The 15,106-nt window shown below is 43.3% G+C and overlaps 2 pseudogenes; one reads left to right on the top strand and one right to left on the bottom strand.

Annotated features, from left to right (window-relative positions):
• Positions 1-1,656: 1,656 nt before the first annotated feature.
• Nsa2-ps12 (NSA2 ribosome biogenesis factor, pseudogene 12) lies at positions 1,657-2,603 on the bottom strand (annotated as a pseudogene).
• Positions 2,604-9,784: 7,181 nt separating this feature from the next.
• On the top strand, positions 9,785-13,816 carry LOC108351101 (40S ribosomal protein S17 pseudogene; annotated as a pseudogene).
• Positions 13,817-15,106: the final 1,290 nt, after the last annotated feature.

Here is a 15,106-nt window from a genome sequence, read left to right as displayed (position 1 = left end):
TCTCAGCTCCATGGCTATGTAAAAATAGGAATAGCTTTGACAAGAATCGTGCCCAACTTATTGTAAGACATTGAGATTTTAGATTAGCAGGGACAGGGAGAAAATGTGGTTAAAATTGCATAATCATAGAAAAAATCAGAAAATAGTCTAGTTCTACTAAGTTATAGGGATGTTGATTCTCTCTCTCTCTCTCTCTCTCTCTCTCTCTCTCTCTGTGTGTGTGTGTGTGTGTGTGTGTGTGTGTGTGTGTGTGTGTGTGTTTCATTCTCAAATCCAGAGAGCTCTTGGGCGGGTGCAGCCTGCTGGGAGCCAAACTGGTTTAACAACGCTCTTGCACCCACAGTCCTGGGCTTACTGGGTTTGTTCTCTCATATTCTCCTCCCCGGCAATCTTCTGCTCTTATACAACATGGAATCCCTTACTGAATACTGACCCCTTGGTATCGAACTTTGCAGACTCTATAAAAGAGAGAAATAAAACCCTTTTAATTGACTAGTCCATTGTGTTCCCATGGGTTGGTGGTCTATCTTTATATGGCTGTCAGCCAGTAGCATTCAAATCTTTTATTTCACTACCATAATATCTGATTGTCAGACTCATGTCTCTCTGAATTAGACAATTCCCTGTTTGTTCCTAAGTTCATCCCTAAACTCCCTTGGTTTGACAGATGCTGCCCATGGGCTACTTACAATGTACTAACTTATGTTTTTGACCTGAATGTGGGACAATGATGCTATCAGCCTTGAAGAAGTAGGTGGGAAGCTGAAGCAAAACCAGACAATGGGACTCAAATTGTAGGCTCAGAAATAGGGGCCAGGTAATAGGGTAGAAGAGACAGGTTATAATCACTGTTGTCGGGTGTGACCCACAGATATTGTGTTTACTGCCTATGAAAAAGTGTGACCCTGTGTTCTCAACTGTTAGCTGGGGCAGGTGGCATCAGACTAGCAGGATATGTAAATATTTGTTATTTACTCAGCTGTCCCAAATCAAAGGCAAGCTCCCATGGTAAGGTCATGTAGTCCCCAGTGCCAACCAAATAAATAAGGAGTGTTGCTTTTGCATCATGGTTAAGACTAGGGCAGAAAGATCGATATCGACATCGACACAGAAGCAGGGATGGGCACAGATCGGAGGTAAAGAAAGAGCCAAGTGGCATGGTAGTGGCAGGGAAGTTAGGTTAAGTTAGAGGCTAGCTAGAAACTGCCCAAGCAAAAGGCCAACAGCCTAAAACTATACAGAGAGACTCAGCATGTTGTTATTCTTTTTAAACTTCAGTCAGGACCCAGAAAGCCCTGCAATACAGCGTGTCAGTAAGCAGCTGTATTTTTAGCCTTAGGTTGATACCATAAGAAGTCTGTCATTCAATACTTACTGTAGGAGTTTCATTGGTGGCAGAAAACATTATAGAAATGCTCAATTCCAACGTAAAGGCGACTACATACATTTGAACATTTGTCTCTCTTTTGATCCCTTAGAGGTATACTGAGTTTGTTGGTGTGTTCTTCTGTATATGTGAAAATGTTTTGCTATCTAAAATGATACCCTATCTAGTTGAGATTTTCCGTGAAAAACCTGCTGTACTGTCTTAGAGATCGAACCTATTTTTTTTAATTGGGCAGTGTTTTATTTTCCTTTACAATTTAATATATGCTTCTTGATGACTGCACATGGAGTAAGGCTGATTGGTAGTTCAGAAAGATCACAGCGATGGTGTTTTCCTGACACTGTAGCCTTCCATAGTGAGTGGAATGACTTGTATGATGTCACTGTCAAACCAGCAAGACTGCATTTATGCACCCATCATTTTCAGGATTGTTGGTAACTTGAGCATACGTTCCCCAAATGACCTTGCCTCCTTGTGTCACAAGGCCCAGCTCGCTTACATTCACTTCAATGACTGTCCCTTTGGTGATCACACCCAGGGTTGTATATAATGGGGAGGAGGGATTCTTTTTCACACCGAGTATAGGCAGGCAAAAGGTAGCTTTCAGCTCAGGGTGTGTGACATGGGCTTTTTTGAAAAGTAGACCCATTGGCCTAATGAACCTTTCATATTTAGGTGGTTTTCTTGTAAAACCATCACCAACAAAGCAGACTTTTGTAATCATTCTCTTCCATGCCTTCTTTTTTCTTTTTCCTGTTCGAATAACTTTCAATACTTCTGTTTCTCCTTGGGCACGAACTTTGGGTAGAGGGACCTCCCATTTTCCCGCCTTTTCTTTCTGCTTCTGCTTAATCATGTTGGAAAGTACTTTTGCTCTTGACTGCCCCTCTCTGTCCAGCAGGTAGGCAGGGACTGCTCCCTGTGGAGTCTTCTCCTCATCCTTCTGCTTGGTGTTTCTCTTCTCGTGCATCTTAATGGTCTTTTTCATTTGTATTTTCTCGGCATGGCGCTGTTTATGGTAGAGCTTAGCCTTCAGGCCGATCATTTTTTTTTTGCTTTCTTTGAACGTTCATGGGCTTCCCGACCTTCTTTCTTTCTCTTTTTCTCATGGTAGTCCAAACGATATCCATATCGTTTTCGGTGCAATTCAATATATTCATTCTGTGGCATGATGACAGCCTCGAGGCAGCGGTCCTCGACCTCCCGGGTTCTAAAAACTTTTCTTTTTTTTCGGAGCTGGGGACCGAACCCAGGGCCTTGTGGTTGCTAGGCAAGCGCTCTACCACTGAGCTAAATCCCCAACCCCCTCTAAAAACTTCTTAATCCCAGTGTTATCACTGGCCCACGAGCCTGCTTCACTCAGGTCAGAACAGGAAAGGGTCGAACCTATTTTTTAATTAATTAATTATTTCATATGCCAAACTCACATTTTTAAAAAGATTTATTTATTTATTATATATAAGTATACTGTAGCTGTCTTCAGACACACCAGAAGAGGGCATCAGATCCCATTACAGATGGTTGTGAGCCACCATGTGGTTACTGGGAATTGAACTCAGAACCTCTGAAAGAGCAGTCAGTGCTCTTAACCTCAGAGCCCCCAAACACACATTTTAAGTTTCTTTTATTTGCAAAGTATTCTGGGATATGGACAAAAATGAAGTGTGGTCTGTAATGCTAACAGACATCAGGTTGTATGACGTACATAATAATTGTATTACCTAAGAAGGTACAATGGAGGAAGTTACATAAAAATTTGGATATCAGGACCCATACTTGTAATCTCAACACTTGGGAGTCTGAGGCAGGAGAATCACTGTGAATTTAGGCTACTCTGGACTACATAGTGAATTCTAGCCTGGCCAATAGAATAAGAACCTGTCTCAGAAAACTGAAAAAAAAAGTCATAAGAAATAAAGCATGGGGCATTATGTGAGATTTTAGAAGGAGAAGGTTCAGGGGTAACTTTGCAGGAGAGAGGTCATGTGGTCTGAGTTCGAGTCCAGCCAGAGGAAACCGTTAAGCACACCAAGATAGAAAAGTACTGCATATGTAACGACATTTTATTCACCAGCTTGGTTTCGATAGTCAAGACATGACAGGAAGTGGCTTGTGCCAGAACTTGGGAAGCTGGGACAGAATTGAGAACCCAAGGTCTAATAAGCTCAAGGCCAGCTTAGGCTAAACAATGTGTATGCGAGACCCTGCCTTAAAAAAAAAGTAAAGTCATATTCTCATCAATAAAAAATTCACAATTTCTATCCTACCCATAACGAAAATGTGCTTTCTCACTCCAAAGGCTTATCATTTTCCATAATAACTTCAACAATATGCCCAAGGCCTTATCTCTCTTTACTACCTGTTCAAGAGGGGGCTTGATATAATGGTTCTCAGTAATATTGGCTCACAAAACCAAGAAGTACTGTAGAATCTTTTGGTCTCCCCAATCCAATGGCAGTCTACCATGAGTAAAGCTTCCAAGTTCTCTTTTCTTCAGTCTGCTGCTCATCACGACAGTGGCCTGCCCCTTATATGACTCATCTCTGTATTACTGTAAAAAAGTGTGAGTACTGGCTGCTATTCCCGGGAACTCAGGTTTGATTCCCAGTACGGCGGCTCACAGCCATCTCTAACTTCAGTCCTCGGGGTTCCGACACTCTCTTCTGGTCTCCACGGGCACTGAACATACAAAACGCAAAGGCATACATAGGTGGGAAACACCCACACATATTGAAGAAAAAAGAGGACGCTTTACTCAGAGATACAGTTTTACAGGTTCCGGTCTACTGCCAGGTGCTTTTGGGGACCTCTAACGAAGCAGAGCATCGCGGTCGGAGGAAGTGGCTGAGGAAACTGACCTTCCTGGCAACTGGGAAGCGAAGGAGGGAAAAAGACCAGTGTCCTACAATCCTCTTCAACAGTGTGCCCCCAGTAACTTCTGATTTCTTCAGCGCCTTGTTTTTGTTTCCATGGGGTACGTTCTAACCCTTCTTTTTAATTCCTTTGAAAGTTTTTCCACATCATTCTCGTTGAGGTCATTACTACAGATTAATTTTTGTGTGTGTGTGCGTCACTTGTTTCTGCCCTAGGACTTGTTCATCTTACATACTTTGATGAAATCAGGAAGTCAGTCCAAGATTTAAAAATAAAATTCAATAAACAGAGAAAGAGAGTTGCTAAAGAAGGTCCAAACTGAAATGATGGCAGACGACAAACTTGGTAAGCCAAATAAAAAGGCTCAGTGGAACGCTTTCCCAAGAGAATGGCTCCTGTGGAAAACAGTGTTGGGTGGGACGACAAGTTGGATCATTCAGTAAAGATCAACTTTAAAAATATGAGCAGAATATGGGCGAGCCTCAATACACTGTATATAGACACAACCCTTGAATTATGGACATAGAAGGAGAATTCCGGGTTGGGGATTTAGCTCAGCAGTAGAGCGCTTGCCTAGCAAGTGCAAGACCCTGGGTTTGGTCCCCAGCTCCGGGAAAAAAAAAAAAAAAAAAAGAAGAAGAAGAATTCCATACTGAAAGCATAAAGAATATTTTCAGGGGTTGGGGATTTAGCTCAGTGGTAGAGCGCTTGCCTAGCAAGTGCAAGGCCCTGGGTTCGGTCCCCAGCTCCGAAAAAAAGAAAAAAGAAAAAAGAAAAAGAAAAAGAAGAAGAAGAAGAAGAAGAAGAAGAAAAAAGAATATTTTCAAGTCAAGTGTGGTGGGGCACACCTTTAATTCCAGGACTCAGGAGACAGAGGCAGGCAGACCTCTGTGCTTTAGAGGTCAGCCTCATCTGAACTGTGAGTCCAGGACAACTAGGGCTACACAGAAAAGCCCTGTCTTGAAAAACAAAGGAAGAAAGAAAGAATATTTTCAATAAAATTATAGAAGAACAAATTTCCAAACCCATGCAAGTAGAAGAGGGATACATAATACCAAATAAAGATGATAAAAGAAACTCAGCACGACATACTGTAGTTGCAACCCTGAAAACATAAAAAGAAAACAAGCATTGAAAGCTGAAAGAAAAGTCAAGTCACTTATAAAGGCAGAGCCACCAGAATAACCAGGTTGTTCAATATAAACTTTAAAATATTATTTTAATATTTTAATTTAATATTTTGTTTAATGTTATTTTAAATATTATTTAAATTATTATCCAAGAATGCGAAATGCTTAGATATGAATGTAATGAATAAGTGTAAGAAGTACACACTGAAACTAAAGTATCACTGACAGGAATTACAGATATACTTTGGAGATAAATATATAATGGGCCATTTTCCTCCTGGCCCCAAGCTCCCAGAATAACAACTCAGACTCAAAATATATTTATAAATACCTAGGCCATATAGCTAGGCTCATTCCCCGACTAGCTAATAATTTAAAATAACCCATTTATACTAACCTACATTCTGCCACATGGCTGTCAGTTTCCCTCTGATCATGTGCCATGTGTCTGCCCTCCTCACATCTTCCCATTGACTCTTTCCACACTTGGCTCCATCCCAGCATGCTTTCTGCCTCAGGTTGTCCCGCCTGCTATTCTACCCTTTCCTATAGGCCGTAGGTTCTTAAATTGACAGGTGATGCAGCCATACAATACACAAGACATTCTCTCTACAGATATGTATATGTTCAGACTGGATAGTCTTCTTGTTCTGTTTGAGTGTATTTGTGTTTACATATGTGGGATATGTGTGTTTGTATGTGGAAGCCTGAAGCTGATATTGGCAGTCTCCCCCTTATTTACTGAGTCTCTCCATTGAACAGGAGCTCACTGCCATACTAACAGTCTAGCTGGTCAGTTTGCTCCAGGGATTTCTGTCTGTCTCCTGAGTGTTATAAATACGGTGGGCCACCGTGTCACTCAGTATGGTGGATCGAAATTCTAGTCCATGACGACAGGCTTGGTCTGGGCTTGTGGGAAGGAATGAGCATAGGGCAATGTGAGAGAAGGTTTTGGGGGTGATGAGATATTCCATGTTTGTTTGTTTGTTTGTTTTTGTTTTTTCAAGACAGGGTCTCCCCATGTAGTCCTGGCTGTTCTGGCATTCACTGTGTAGATCTAATAGACTAGAACTCACCAAGATCTTTCCACCCCCACCTCCGCCTCCGCCCCCGCCCCCGCCCCCGCCTCCGCCTCTGAGAGCTGGGGTTAAAAGCATGGACCACCATACCCAACAAACATTCAATATCTTGATTTTGGTTGTAATTACAAGATTGTATGTTTAAGATGACATGTCATAGTATATAAATTATACCTTAGTAAAACTACTTTCAGGGAAGAGACAGTCGTACCTTAGCTAGAAGGAATAATTTCATTTCTGTAAAATAAAGTACATTATATAGCACTTTTGGAATGAGGGAAAAAGAAAGAAAAAAGGAAGAAAAACAGGCCTTATCTTTATTAGTATGCAGAGTAAAATTCTACAGGATGCACTGGGAAGAAAGAGACGTGTTGAGATAGCAGAAGAGGCTGGCCGTGGGAATACAAACCTGTAATCCCAGCTCTGGGGAGGTGGAGGCAGGGGCCAGCAGTTTGAGGCTAGTTAGGGATACATAAGACTGCCTTAGAAACTAAACCAAACCTGGACAAAATCAGAAAGATAGAACAGCACAAAACCCACAAAGAGACTTAGCAGGAGTTGCTAGGCACGCCCCTCCATTTGGAAGGAGCCCCAGGGGAGCATTCATGTCAGTGGGAATTAGCTGTATTCAGGCCTAGGTTGTCTTGGGAGGGAAGCCATTTTCCTGACAAGATTATCATTTAGAATTCTCCTGAACTAGGTAGCTCTGTCACTTGATAGTCACGCCCGTGAGAGTATCTTACTGGTTGTCTTGACACCTGAGAGGACTCTTTTTATTTACTATATATAAGAACACTGTAGCTGTCTCCAGACATACCAGAAGAGGGCATCGGTTGCTGGGATTTGAACTCAGGATCTCTGGAAAGAACAGTCAGTGCTCTTAACCACTGAGCCATCTCTCCAGCCCACCTGAGAGAACCCTTAAGTCAGGGAAAACAGGATGGTCAGTTCCTCCTTCACAAACTCCAAATAAAACAACCAGTGAGCTAAAAGCACGAGCTAGCAATTACCAGAATTTGGTTTTCTCTACTTACTTGAAGACATAAGGCAGGTCCCAGGTGGAGATCTTGGATCTCACAGCCAAGATCAGTTGTTCCTGGTATCCAATCTCAGCTCCTGCTGGTTCCAGGCAAGGATGAGGTGTGCACAGGATGAAACAGATGCTTATCAAATAAATACTGTTTCCTCCGTCCTGAGGGGCCATTTAGTACAGGATGTGGTTTGTGGCCTGAGTAAAGCACTGAGTGGTTATGGGTTGGATCTCTCTCCTCCTCTCTCCTCTAATCATTGGCTTTAATTACGGAGGATAATAACCGCCGTGGTGAGCTACTGTGAGATTTGAGGAGCAGGCATGTAGCACCTAGCACAAGTCTTGTACTGAGCGAGTGCCTAGGGAATAGTGAATGTTATCTGCAACAGATCTGAAATATCATATGTTGACTATTAAGTAGTAAACATCACATGTACACAGCGAACAAATGAACAGCGACCTGTGGGCCTCTATAGAGAGAAGCTGTTGCCATTACAGGACTAACCCTGAGAGGGTTGAGAAAGAGTCTCCTGCCTTCACTGGGAAAGCAAAGGGAGCTCTCCCGTGAGGGGCCACAATGGCTAGTCTCTGCTCTCACATCCATTCCACTCCCTGAGGAGGCTACTGCTCCGGGTTCTCTTACTCAAGCTCCCTTGCTGGCTGGCTCCTAGTTGAACTGGCCAGTGTGGGCTCTGGCAGTTTCTCGTTGAGCAGGAGGAGAGTTTCGGCATCTCTCTCTGGCTGCTTCTCAATATCCATGCTTCGTCTTTGGCAGTGCCAGCATCCCTCAAGAATTATACATCTAGGCTGCCCCTTGATAGTCTTTATTGCTTTATTATAGGCCCCGGCACTGGTTTCAGTGGTGGGAATAATCGTGGCCATCTCTGCTTAGTAGCTCCTTCCATAATTCTTCCCTGCCTGGGGCGGTAATGACTTTCTTCTGTTACAGATCTGCAGACAACACAGTCCTTTCTGTGTTCCATTCAGCCTGTTTCTGTAATCCATATGGTGGCCCCTTCCTCCTTCCTTAGAGTCTATGATGGGACCAGCTGAGACAGGTACAATTTTCTGTCAAGATTGTGACTCAGGTGTCTCCAAAGAGGTCGCAAATGTGCCCATTAGTGAATGACAGCTGTGATTATATGGCACTATCACTGGGTAGCAAGGATCTAAAAAGGTATGAACATCTCTCCAGGGAAGCATTCTAGGGCTAGGACTTTGGGGGATAGAATTGTGGTGCTGTTTTCTGCCTTTCCTTTTGCCGTCTCTGGACGCCACCCATACACCGGCTCAGGGAGGACAAGGCAAAATCTGGAGTAGGGGTCCACAGTCCAAATTTCCTTTGAGGCATCAGATTCTGGTGTTCAACAGGACTGAAGGAGAAAGGAGATCCTGGTCCAGTATAGAGCGAGTGCCAGGTGTGTGTGTGTGGTGGTGGTGGGAGGTCTTTAAGAATCCCAGTGTTACAGCTCCTTTAGGAGAAGGCCTTCCCTGTGCCCATCTTTAATGAAGCAACTCTTGGTTTGTTCTTATCTTAGTTTGTTCTCAGTCTTTGTTCGTATTTCTTTATTGGGAGTGGCGTTTTGAAGGCACATGCATTTACTCAAGGATTATATAACTTTGGGGAAGGGCCTGGGAATATCCAGGAAGGGGAGGTCACTGGCTACTGGCTGAAGGCCAAGGCTACTGAGATACCTTATTAGTGTGGAGAGACAGTCTTAAGTACTGTGCTATGTGACTGACTGCTTGTGGTCCCCTAGTTGAGGGGTATGGTTATGTGTTCCAAAGTAGTTGTGTAGACAGGCTGTAGGATGGTGTCATTATGCAGCAAGGCGGGTCCAGGATAAGGTGACGCCTTTCATTGGATGAGAAGGAAGAGTAGGCGGGGAAAGGTCTGGTATGGGAGAAGATTCAAGATGAAGAGGATGGAGGAGTATGATTCCAGGTGGTCTGGGTCAATTTATCTTAGCTGGGCGGTCTCTATCTTCATTACCTGGCAGTGAACTTATTCTGTGTATGTATTGTGGATTGGGAATTTAACATGTAAATCTAATTGCTAAACTACAAGTTTCTGGAACTTTGATTTACTGGACTAAAGAGGACAGTGTGTGAAAGAAATGGGCGACAGGCGGTTGTAGCATGTGGATCTGCTTCTGTTTTCCTTGTGGAGTGAGAACGTGCAGGGCCCACAGAACGAGGTGTGTGTGTGTGTGTGTGTGTGTGTGTGTGTGTGTGTGTGTGTGTGTGTGTGTGTGATACATAGTAACTACCACCTAGGGGGACCATGTGGAGAGGGCAGCTAAAAGGGAGACAGCCAGGAGGAAGTGGCTTGGTGTCGAACAAACGTTTTGGGCAAGAATCCACTGTAAAGTTAAGATTATCAGCCTAGGAGTTAGAAAGTTTTATTTTCTAAGAGGGGACCAGCGCCATGTTGAGTCACACGATGTTTCAAGCACTGGAACCTTAAACAACAAAAACAAAGAAGTTGCCTAGGCTTGCAGGCTGTAGGTCTCGTGCTGTGAGAAGTACTGACTGCTCAGAGAGTTAGAGATTAAAAACTGCTTGCTTCTTTAACAAAAGTTGTTTGGAAAATGATTTAATTTAGGTTTGGTTTAATTGCTTTAAAGATAGTAGAAAGAATTAATGCTCTATTTCTCATATTCTTTCTAATGTGGGATTCACAGGAATTCTGGGTTAAAATCCTGGTTAGACAAGCTGCCTGCTTCTTAATGACAGGTACTAATGGGATTATGATTAAGTTTATCTTTATAGTTAGAAGAGAGTACAGAGTTTACCCGAATCACGTGGGGATTTTCACCTTCGATTCGGAACTAAGATAGGGAAAATTAGTCACTGACTCCAAGTAGAGAGTGGTGATATTTACAAGTTAATAAGGTTATTAAAAATAGAAGTCTGTACACCAGGCAGAGTGGATTCAGACATGTATTATGGAAGTTATTAATAAATAAAAATCTGATATTCCAGGTAGAGCTTGACACATTGATATATATTTTGGGCTAAAGCGCTGGTTTGATAAATTACTTACTTCTTATTGGTATTGGAATTGATAGAAGGTGTTTAATTTGTTTTATGAATTACCCTGCTAAAAGCCATATGGCTCATTGACGTCAGCTAGCGAGGGTTTGTGGTTATTTTTGATATTTACCACAACAGGAAGCTCAGGTTCTTAACGTGGGCTCCACGGGAATTTTGGGTTAATTTCCTGATAAGACAGGTTAGAGAAGCCTAACAGGCTCACACACTGTTGTTTAGCTTACTTCTTTTTTAAAAATGGTTTTAATTTTCATAATGGCTGTGATTTTGAGTCTTGTTATATTATTCCTCTGGGAGAGAGTACAAGATACAAGCTTTTCTGGTTACAGACTAAAGAGCACAGTATTTTGGGAGAAAGGTTTTGTCTTTGTATATTTAAAAAGGGTGATTAGACTCTGGATACCTTCCAGAGTCATATGGATCAGATTTGATAGAGGGAGACCGTCTAAAAAACTTGATTCAAGAGAATGAAACAAAAAAATTATCTTGATGATGCTAAAACTTTTGTCTTGAGAATTATATTTTTCAGAATGTGCCTGCTTGGATTACTGATCTCAAGGACTTTCAACTGGTCCAGTCAAGACAGACACACCAGGCTACAACATTTGCTCCATTTTCCATACCTCCTACACCCCAAAGATATCTCAAAGCCCACGTGCAGCTTGAAGAAGTTATTGAAGAGTCATTGCCCCGATTCCCTGGACTTTGGGGGGCTGAAGGTGGTTTATTCTAAGGTTGTTTTTAATGAGGAATTTAGAAATGGTCATAATTTAACTGGGTGGAATTAGCTAGATTGATTTGTACAGCCATTATTTCATTTGGTAACTAAGCTAAAGTTATATCTTTACATTGGTATAGCACTTCTTACAAAAATTTTAAAAGTACAAGGTTTGGACCCAGTCCTTCTATTGATGCTGTTACAAACTTCTGAGTTGATTAAACATAGGAATTAGGGGCCAAATAACAAATTCATGGCTTCTAGTTCACCATTAGGGTGTTTTTAAAATATTCTCATCAGAAATAGCTGAGAATTGTTAATGGACAGCAGTCCAGATTATTTTATATAGGTAGATGGTTTTCAAAAACATCAGCAATCCACAAAATATGGCATTTAAAGTTATATATCTTTTGTTGAGACATATCTGTTCCTAACAGTTGCCATTTGGTGGATTTAATGAAGAAATTGAACATCTCTACCTCCAGGTGAGGTAACACTTCCTGGCTAGGCAGCCACTGGGCAAAAACTGCCTATTTCACCTACAGACTAAAACTGTCCAAAAAGGGACACATTATGCAGAATAGTCAACTGATAATCTTTGCTGAGCCAGAATTATAAGCCCATCAAAATTTCTGCATTTCAAAATTCTGTCAGTTGATCCTGGGCCTGAAGGCTGGAGATATTCTCTCACATGTTGCTAACAGGGGACTGTGCTAGTGGAAATTTGTCTCTGTAACTGTAAGGCTCGAAATGAGTCTTAATTAATTACCTATGAGATCCTCCAAGTGAGACACGAGAACGGAGTTCAGTGCAAACGCAAGAGTTTTGTTTTCCAGCGCGTGGGGGGCAACCTTCAATCAGCCCCTCCTGGCGAGTGACTAGAAGGTGACCCCAATTGGCTATTACGAGCAGTTTTTATAATTTTGGGGACACAGGTTACATCAGCAAGGTTACAGTTCAACCATATTGGCTAAGCATATTGACCTTTAAACTATTAGGTAGCAAGCATAGAGTTCGACTTGCATTCGAACTCTATCTGGGACCTGTCAGTTGACTATCAGTCAGTACATTCTGCAGTTTTTCAAGAATGTCCCTGCTCCTCCTGAGAACTGTGGGTGGAGAATGGAACTTAGCCTAGCCTTGACCCAAGGCGGGAGGCTGGCACTTGGCCTAATCTTGATCTGAGGTGGTGGGTGTAAGCCTGGCAAAAGCCCCTAGGGTCCTTCTCAGGAACCCCATAACATACCTACTTTCTACCAGGCCAAGCTTCTTAATAGCTCTTACATTTCAGTCTTTCACAACCTGTCTCAGTTCTGGAAGCTGTGTTAGGTTTCCTATATTTATAGATATTGGGTCATTCTTAGATTTCTGACGGAGTTGAAGACTAATTAGTCTCATAGCCTACCCAAGCTAATTAACCTTGAGAAAATATAGTCATCTAGATGGTTTTTAATGGTAATAGCTGTGCATAGCTTATATTTGATGAAAAAAACTTTTCTTTTTTTTTTTTTTAAGTAGGCAGAAAGGGTGATGTGTAGGATGATGCCATTATGCAGTAAGGCAGGCCCAGAATAAGGTGAAGCCTATCATTGGATGAGAAGGAAGGGTAGGTGGGGAAAGGTCTGGGGTGGGAGAGGATTCAAGACGGAGACGATGGAGGAAGATGATTCCGATTTTATCTTGTCTAGGTGGGCAGTTCCTATCTTTATTAATTGACAGTGAATTTATTCTGTGGATGTACTGTGGACTGAGTATTTAACATATAAATCCGGTTGTTGGGTTACAGTTTGTTGAGTCTTTATGTTACCTGGTAGCTGGGACCAGAGTTCAGGGCTGGCCAGGGGGACTAGCAATGGGAGCAGAGAGACCACTGGGTAGAAGATAGCTAGGCTAACGTGGTGTGGTGCCACACTGGAACCAGCCGCCGCTGAGATAAATTAATGTTAGCTCTAAACGGCCCTATGGTGCCAAAGCTAAAACCAGGGAGCGACTGCCGGGTCCAAGAGTACCAGGGGCCCAGCATGAAGTGGTGATGCGCGGGAACCTGTCGTGTCCTTTTTTAATTACACAGCAACAGGGGACTCTACTTCTGCCATCTCAGATCTCTGAGATTCTAGGAGTTTGAGCATGTTCCGCCTCACGTGGTACAGTCCACCAAGATTGTAAGGAAGGCGGCCTGGGTCATCATTGAGAAGTACTACCGGTGCCTGGGTAATGACTTCCACACCAACAGCGCATGTGCAAGGAAATCACCATCATCCCCAGCAAGAAACTTCAGAACAAGATAGCCGGCTATGTCACGCATCTGATGAAGTAGATTCAGAGAGGTCCTGCGAGCGGTGTCTCTATCAAGTTGCAGGAGAGGGAGAGATGGGGGGGGGGGGAGATAATTATTGAGGTCTCAGCCCTAGATCAGGAGATCTCTGAGGTAGATCCTGACACCAAGAAATGCTGAAGCTTCTGGACTTTGGCGGTCTCTCTAATCTCCAGCTCAGCCAGCCTACGGGTGGGATGAATTTCAAAACACCACGTGGAGCTACCTAATCTGTTATGCCATATTTTCAATAAACCTGGTGCGGGGGGGGGGGGGGGACACGCTTCCTTTTATCAATTCCTGTCTCTTCGTTTCGTACCTGAGCAGAGACCAGACCTGAGATTAAGCCGCCTAAACACCATTGCGCCACTAAAACTCTTCGTGCTCACTAATACTTTTCCTGGAAATATTAGAAATATGGCTGGTAATGTGAAGAAGAAATACCAAAAGCCCATGTGGCAGAGAGATAGCAAATGATAATAAATCCGAGTGGGAAGAGAGGCCCTGAGCATTAGAAGAAATCCAAATAAGACACGCCAAGACATTAAAGTTTGCCCACACAACTTTGTAAGGGAGTCAGGGAGGCCTTTGTGGTGGTTTGAACGACAATGGTGCCACAGGCTCATGTGCTTGACCGCTTGGTCTGCAGTTGGCGGCTGTTTGGAGAGGATTGGGAAGTGTGGCAATGTCGGAAGAAGTTATATCAAGTCTCGGGGGCAGGCTCCGAGGTGTCAATACGCCTGAGGTATTCTGATTTGGCCCTCTCTGCCTCCTACTTGCACATCAAGACGTGGGCTCACAGCTGTTCCTGCCTCCGCGTCTGTGAATTCATTCCGCTGTTGTGGATTTAACCTCTGAAACCATAAGTACTTTTCTTAGAGGTTGCCTTGGCCATGGTGTTTTGCCATAACAATAGATCAGTAACTAGGACGACCTTAGTACCAGAGAGACATTTTCTCTCCCTCAGTGATACAGACATAGGCCAGATTAGACGAGATGAAACGTAGATAAAGGCAGGCAACGTAGGAGGCAACTCTTGGGAGGGATCCCTAATCTCACAGGTGGAGGCCCGTGAAGTCACACATCTAGGCTAAAGCAAGGGAGTTTTATAGAGTTTAGGTGGGGAGTGATGATGTGCCAGCTAGGAGCTGGGATTGTGCCCACACATGGCCAAAACCTGAGCCCCTGGGCGGGCACTGGGTCGCTGGAAGGGCGGAGACAGGGAGTGATGACGTGTTAGCCCCCCGGAGTTTTCTCCAAGTTGGCGGGGAAGTTTTCTCTGGGCAGGGTTGAAGGAAGAAGGGAAGATGGGGTTTCCCAGCTTGTGTAAGCGGGTGGGAGGTGGGGGAGTAAGGATAAGTGGGGGTTCCAGCCTAACAGTACCTGCTTTGTGTCTTTTTTCTTCCAAGGGGAAGAAGAGGAACAAATTTCAATGAGGTGAATAGGGACTTGGGGTGTAGTTCACTGGTAGAGCTCAAGTTTAGCCTGTGTGCGTTCCTGGGTTCAAGTTCCAACACCCC

Source organism: Rattus norvegicus, chromosome 5, assembly GCF_036323735.1.
Source record: "Rattus norvegicus strain BN/NHsdMcwi chromosome 5, GRCr8, whole genome shotgun sequence".
NCBI lineage: Eukaryota > Metazoa > Chordata > Mammalia > Rodentia > Muridae > Rattus > Rattus norvegicus.
Note: the sequence above shows the minus strand (reverse complement) of the source record. Positions and strands in the feature narration are given on the sequence as shown.